The sequence below is a fragment of the Humulus lupulus genome, chromosome 2 (genome assembly GCF_963169125.1).
Source record: "Humulus lupulus chromosome 2, drHumLupu1.1, whole genome shotgun sequence".
NCBI lineage: Eukaryota > Viridiplantae > Streptophyta > Magnoliopsida > Rosales > Cannabaceae > Humulus > Humulus lupulus.
The window spans coordinates 180,518,098-180,525,281 of record NC_084794.1 but is presented as its reverse complement, the minus strand read 5'-3'; positions in this window follow the sequence as shown (position 1 = coordinate 180,525,281).

Below are 7,184 nucleotides of genomic sequence, written 5' to 3'. Positions count from 1 at the left end.
ACATGTGTCGAATCAGACACATACTTCTAGAGCATGGACACGTGAAACACGTCATGAACCCCTGATACGGCTGAAGGCATCGCCAATCTGTAAGCTACCTCTCCAACCCACTCGAGAATCTCAAAGGGGCCCACAAATCTAGGGCTCAGCTTGCCCCGAACACCAAACCGTTTCACACCCCTCAAAGGTGAAACCCTAAGAAACACATGGTCACCAACTTAAAATTCCACGCTCCTGCGTTTCAGGTTTAAGTAACTCTTCTAGCGACTCTGGGAGGCGAGCATTCGCGCTCTAATCTTCTCAATCGCCTCATTGGTCCTCTGAACCATCTTAGGACCCAAATAACTTCTCTCACCCGTCTCGTCCCAATGGATAGGTGATCTGCACTTCCTTCCATAAAGCATCTCATACGGAGCCACTCCGATAGTCGCCTGATAACTGTTGTTGTACGAGAATTCAATCAAAGGGAGATACTTACTCCAAGATCCCCCAAAATCTAACACACAGGCTCGTAGCATGTCCTCCAATATCTAAATCGTCCTCTCAGACTGTCCATTTGTCTGAGGATGATAAGCGGTACTAAACCGTAACTGCGTGCCCATAGCCCTTTGCAGACTCTCCCAAAACTTGGAGGTGAAGGTGGGGTCCCTGTCGAATACTATCAATCTCGGAGCCCCATGAAGTTGAACAATTTCCTTCACATATAACTCGGCATATTGCTCCACAGTATATGTCATCCTGACAGGTAAAAAGTGGGCGGACTTGGTATACCTATCCATAATCACCCACACCGAGTCATGCTGACCCACGGTCTTCGGCAAACCAACCACGAAGTCCATGGTGATATCTTCCCATTTCCATTCCGGAATCCCTAGAGGCTGCAGCAACCCTGCTGGCCTCTAATGTTTAGCCTTGACCTGCTAACAAGTTAGGCACTTAGCCACATAATCCACCACATCCCTCTTCATGTCCGACCACCAATACAAATCTCTCAGATCTTGGTACATCTTCATCGTACTCGGATACAAGGAATAGGGAGTGGTATGTGATTCATCTAAAATCTCCCATCGGACATCAGAATCCATCAAAACACAAATTCGACCCTTGTACTTCAGTAACCCCATCTCTGAAATGGAAAAGTCCTTAGCCGCTCCGACTAAGATGTTCTCTCTGTGACCTCTTAACTGGGAATATTTCTCCTGCGCCTCCTTGATCCTCTCAAGGAGTGTAGACTGAAGAGTGATGTTGGCAAACCGACCAACCACCAACTCTATACCCGCTCTAGTCATTTCCTCGGCTAACTTCTCAGATATCTGTCTCAAACTAAACAACTGTCCTGGGCCTTTCCGACTCAATGCATCAGCCACTACATTAGCCTTCCCAGGATGGTATAGGATATCACAGTCATAATCCTTAACCAACTCCAGCCACCATCTCTGGCGCATATTCAGATCATTCTAAGTAAAGAAGTATTTCAAACTCTTGTGGTCAGTGTATATCTCACGCTTCTCACCATATAGATAATGTCTCCAAATCTTAAGTGCAAACACCACCGCTGCCAACTCCAGATCATGCGTGGGATATCTCTGCTCATATTATTTCAACTGTCTCGATGCATAGGCTATCACCTTACCAGCTTGCATCAGCACACACCCCAAACCCTATCTGGAAGCATCACAATAAACCACGAACTTCTCATTATCTGTCGGCAGACTCAACACTGGCGCTGTGATCAGTCGCCGCTTCGACTCTTTGAAACTGTTCTCACATCTGTCTGTCCAAACATACTTTGTCTTCTTCTTTGTCAATTTTTTCAACGGCGTAGCTATCCTGGAGAATCCTTCAACAAACCGCTGATAATATCCTGCCAATCCCAGAAAACTCCTCACTTCGGGAACATTACTCGGTCTAGGCCAATCTCTCACTGCCTCAATCTTACTTGGGTCAACCAGAATCCCCTCCTTACTGACAATATGGCCCAAAAATGAAACTTGCAGTAGCCAGAACTCGCACTTGCTGAACTTAGCATATAACCTATGCTCCCTTAACTGCTACAATACTAGATGCAGATGCTGCTTATGCTCTGACTCTGACTAAGAATACACCAAAATGTCATTGATGAACACAATCACAAGCTTATCCAGATAGTCCTTGAAAACCTTGTTCATCATATCCATAAAAGTTGTCGGGGCATTGGTTAATCCAAAGGACATAACCAGGAATTCATAGTGTCCATACCTTATGCGGAAAGCGGTCTTTGGTATGTCCTCTTCTTTGATTCTTAGCTGGTGGTAACCTGACCGGAGATCAATCTTGGAAAACACTGTCCTTCCCTGTAGCTGGTCAAATAAATCATCAATCCTGGGCAGTGGATACTTATTCTTAATGGTCAACTTGTTCAGCTCCCTATAGTCAATACATATCCTAAGAGACCCATCCTTCTTCTTGACGAACAGCACTGGAGCACCCCATAGCGAGAAACTCGGTCTGATGAACCCCCAATCTAATAACTCATGTAACTGAATCGTCAACTCCTTTAACTCTGCCGGAGCCATTCTTTAAGGTGTCCTAGATACCAGCTCTGCCTCTGGCACCAACTCTATAACAAAGTCAATCTCCCACTGCGGCGGCAACCATGGTAGATCTGCTGGAAATAAATCTGGAAACTCACATACCAATCTGGTCTCACCCGGTCCAACCGACACAACCCTAGAGGCATCCACAACATTCGCTAGGAATCCTATGCAACCCTCTGCATCAGGTCCCTAGCCCTCAATGTTGAAATCATAGGTACCGGTGGTCCACTAGATATCCCCACAAATACAAAGGGTACCTCCCCTTCTGGTTCAAAAGTCACCATCCTGCGCTTGCAATCAATTGTCGTCCCATACTTCGATAACCAATCCATCCCTAGTATCATATCGAAGTCATCCATTGCAAGCTCAATCAGATCATCAAACAATTCCCTGCCATCTACCTCTACTGGTAAAGCTCTAATCCACCTCCTAGAGACTACCAGATCCCCAGTTGGCAACAAAGTCTAAAAACCCCTAGCATACAAAACACTAGGTCTACACAGCTGGTCTATCACTCTAGCAGATACAAATGAATGAGTAGCTCCCGAATCAATCAATGCAGTATAAAAAGAACCAGCACTAGAAATTTAACCTGTCACAACTGAGGGGCTAGCCTCCGCCTCAGTCTGAGTCAAAGTGAACACCCTGGCAGGAGCGAGATTGTCGCCCTGCTTCGGCGCCTCTTTCTTGGCTTGTGGGCAGTCCTTCTTCAGATGATTGGCACTCTCACAGATAAAGCAGGCCCTAATCTTGCACCCACCCTGGTGTCGTCGTCTACACCGTGGACACACTGGAAAACTCCTCCAGTTGTCACTTTCGCCCTGACGACCACTAGAAGCACCCCGTGCCCTCCTATCAGAACTGGGAGGAACAAAGGAATCTAGGGCCTTCCTCTTCTGCTCACTGGAGCCACTCCCCCGACTAGATCCAATAAAAGGAGGCATTTTCCTCCTGGCATCGCGCCTAACAACGCTCTCTTTCCAAATCTGGTCCTCGGCCCCCTCAGCTGTAAGGGCCTTATCCACAACCTGAGCGTAGGTAATAGTCCCTGGATCCAAGGTGATCTTTACATCACGGGCGATCATAACGTTCAATCCCCGTATAAATCTGTCTCTCTTGCTGCATTATTCGGCACTAAATCTGGTGCAAACTTTGCCAATCGATCAAACCTCAAAGCATACTCAGTCACGGTCAACCGATTCTGAGTCAGGTTGATGAACTCGTCAACCTACGCTGCTCGGACTACAACACTGTAATATTTCTTGTTAAAAATGTTCTTGAACTCTTCCCAAGTCATCACTATCACATTCCTCCTCTGAACCACTACATCCCACCAGATGCGGGCATCCTCTCTGAACATATAGCTAGCATAAGCTACCCTCTCATTCCCCTCAACCATCATAAAATCCAGAATTGAGGAAATCATATTCATCCACTGCTCTGCCCGCAGTGGGTCTGATCCACCCTCAAAGGTGGGAGGATGTTGTTTCCTGAACCTCTCATATAAAGGTTCCCACTTGTTCTCCACAACAGGTTGAACCGGCACTGGCGCCACAACCTGCTGAACTAGCAACCCAGTGATCTGTGGAGGGGCCTGCTGTCTCAACTATCGAAGTTCTTCCTCTGTTCATTGCAGTCTTGCTTCCATTTCGGCGAACATCTGTTGCCAATTCTGTGGGGCAGGTGAAGGGTCCTAACCCTGGTTGTCATCCTTGGCCCTACTACCGCGGAGTCTAGATGATTGATGAGGCATCTCAACAAATATGCCTGCAATCAACGACGCCGCTCATCAGGCATGATAACAACATCCAAAACCACCTCCTAATCACAAGCAGCAATCCACATAACACACAAATAGCATATAGCATACAACGAGCCATGCCCTGGCATCATGCATATGTTAACTCATTCATCATGCTCTATAAGAAATAAGCAGGAAAACAGGGCATTTAAACACATATTCAAGCATTTAAGTCAATTATTATCGACCAACCCTGAGTCGAGCTTGTCACTGACAGTGAGCATACATGTTCGGTCAATCTCCATAAACCTTGGCTCGCTCTGATACCAAGTTGTAACGCCTTACTTCCTTAGAGTCGTTACTAAGTGAGTTTAAAACGTGCATTTAACTCGCTAATCGAGGTTTTAAGGCAAAAGTGTGAATAAACCATAATCAAAGTCATAAACTTTGAAAATCATTCTATTTACTGAAAATCATAAAACGTTTAACATTTGGGATCCCAAAATACTATTTATAAATATTTACAACTCAAAAACATAACCATAGTCGGCTAAACGACAAAATCCAAGTTCAGTACAATCATCTCCCAAAATACCCCTGGTCGTGGCAGCCAGGCAGGCCAAACATGTATGTGCCGCTTCACGCTCTCCGTACTCATGGTTGGTTAACTTTTCCCTTGCCTTTACCTGCACCACAGAGCACCCGTGAGCTGAAGCCCAGCAAGAAAACCCTCATAAGCAGATAACATATGCAAATCAAACACTTAGCATATAAATAGGCCATCAATAGGCTATACACATACGGACATGCCGTCCCAGGCGCTTTACCAGGCCCTGGGTTCGCGGTCCACACCGTAAGGATATCACAGGTATCCTCTAGGGTCTTGCCCTGGCAACTCGCACTCCACGTGCTAAACGCTGCTCCTGGCCCCTTACCGCGCTCGGCCTTGCAATCCACGTGCCTAACACTGTTCTTGGCCTTTTGTCGTTCCCAGCCTTGCCGACCTCGGCCTGTGCCATTCCTGGGTCTTGTCGATTATTCACACATATGCATACATAGCATAATAAAGAAAATACCAAAAATTAATAAACTCAATCAAAGGGCTACGCCCTGCAACATAATCATATAGGGCCCTGCCCTACATACAAGCTCTATGGGAACAACAGTTTTCCTACCTGTGTCCCGAGCTTCCCAAGCACCGCGATCATGAGCACAGTCCTCTAACCCGAGCCTTGAAGAAATCCTAGTCGCAACACATGAACCATAATCAACCATCACGTTCTAATCCATTAGAAAGTTTTGAGTCATAATTCTAACCTCCGGGACCTTGGTTTCTACCAAACCGGGTAGTAGGAACCTTCCTGAGCCTTAACGTTCAAGTTCCCGAGCTAAAAACCCCCATTTGGGTCGTGGCTCAGCCTCCCTTAAGCGCCGCGGTGCGCCCCTGGACAGAGACAAAATTGCCTCACATCTGCCAACCTAGGGCCGCGGTGCTTGGGAAATTTCTTGAAGCCCCACTAGCCTATAAACTCAAGCGGGCCGTGGCGCTGATGAACAGGGCCGCGGCTCAACCCCGAAACCCAGAAATTCCATGCAAACTTTTCGAGCTAACACCCCTGGACATCATTAATTCAGAGCCCTAACCCTAGAATTTTTCCTATGATTCACATCCAACCAACATAACCAGTATAACAACCAAAAAACTTAGCCCAAAGCCTTATTACCAATTTTGGGACGCTACAGATCGTCTCGTGCCGAGTAAGCCAAATAAACCCACATAATAATGTGGTCTCACATATATGCTCATATATATACAATTATACCCATAACGGGCCAAATTACAAAAATTGCCCTTCTAATAAGAAACGGGCCCACATGCATATTTAATGCACATAAACATGCATATCTAGTCATATTATAATATAACTCACGTAATCATATAATCATACACATATAAATATAATTCTCATAAATTGTCATCCTGGCCCTCTAATCAAGGCCCACAAGCCTTATTAGGAAATTTGGGACATTACTGTATGCTTAGTAAACCGTACTAGTAACCATTCATTTATGATTTCTTACTTTAATATGTTACTGACTATTTTATTCATTGTATATGATCTTAACTCTCTCGTACTAATACAATATCATATTCTCATAAATGAATATGGAATTTTCTTGATATTCATATAAATTATTCAAACAATAATTATAACATTCAAATATAATAAAATTTTATCAATAAAATGTTCTTACATGCTTTCAAGGCATAAATCCTAACACTATGATCAAGAGCGGAATGAGGCACTACTTTCTGAGTCCCTTGATCTCATTAAAGAAAGGCAGGAGCAAGCTAACTTGCGAGTGGAAACCTACCAACAAAGGGTGGCTCGCTACTTCAATGCTCGGATCAAGGACAGAAAATTCTCCATTGGTGACCTCGTCCTATGTCGAGTGTTCCTCAACACGCGATACCCATCTGCTAGGGTCCTAGGTCCGAACTAGGAGGGATCCTACTTTGTAGAGGGAGTTATGCAACTAGGAACGTACAAACTAGTGAGGCTCAATGGTGAAGTGGTCCTGAGGAATTGGAATGGAGAACACCTAAAGATGTACTTCCAGTAACAGGATCGATGCCCCACTTTTGTAATCAAAGACCAACCTCCAGGAAATCGCTCTTAATATCATTATTTTGAGTTTTTGGAGTCGCCCTCCAGTGACCTCCATGTAATGGCCCGTAGGCCACAGTTTATGGAAATAAAAATAGACATCCTCGGGACATACTTGATTTCACTAAAAACAAAAAATCAACGAAGATGGCAAGGCCACAGACGGTGACACTGCAGACCAAACAACAGTGAGGCCAC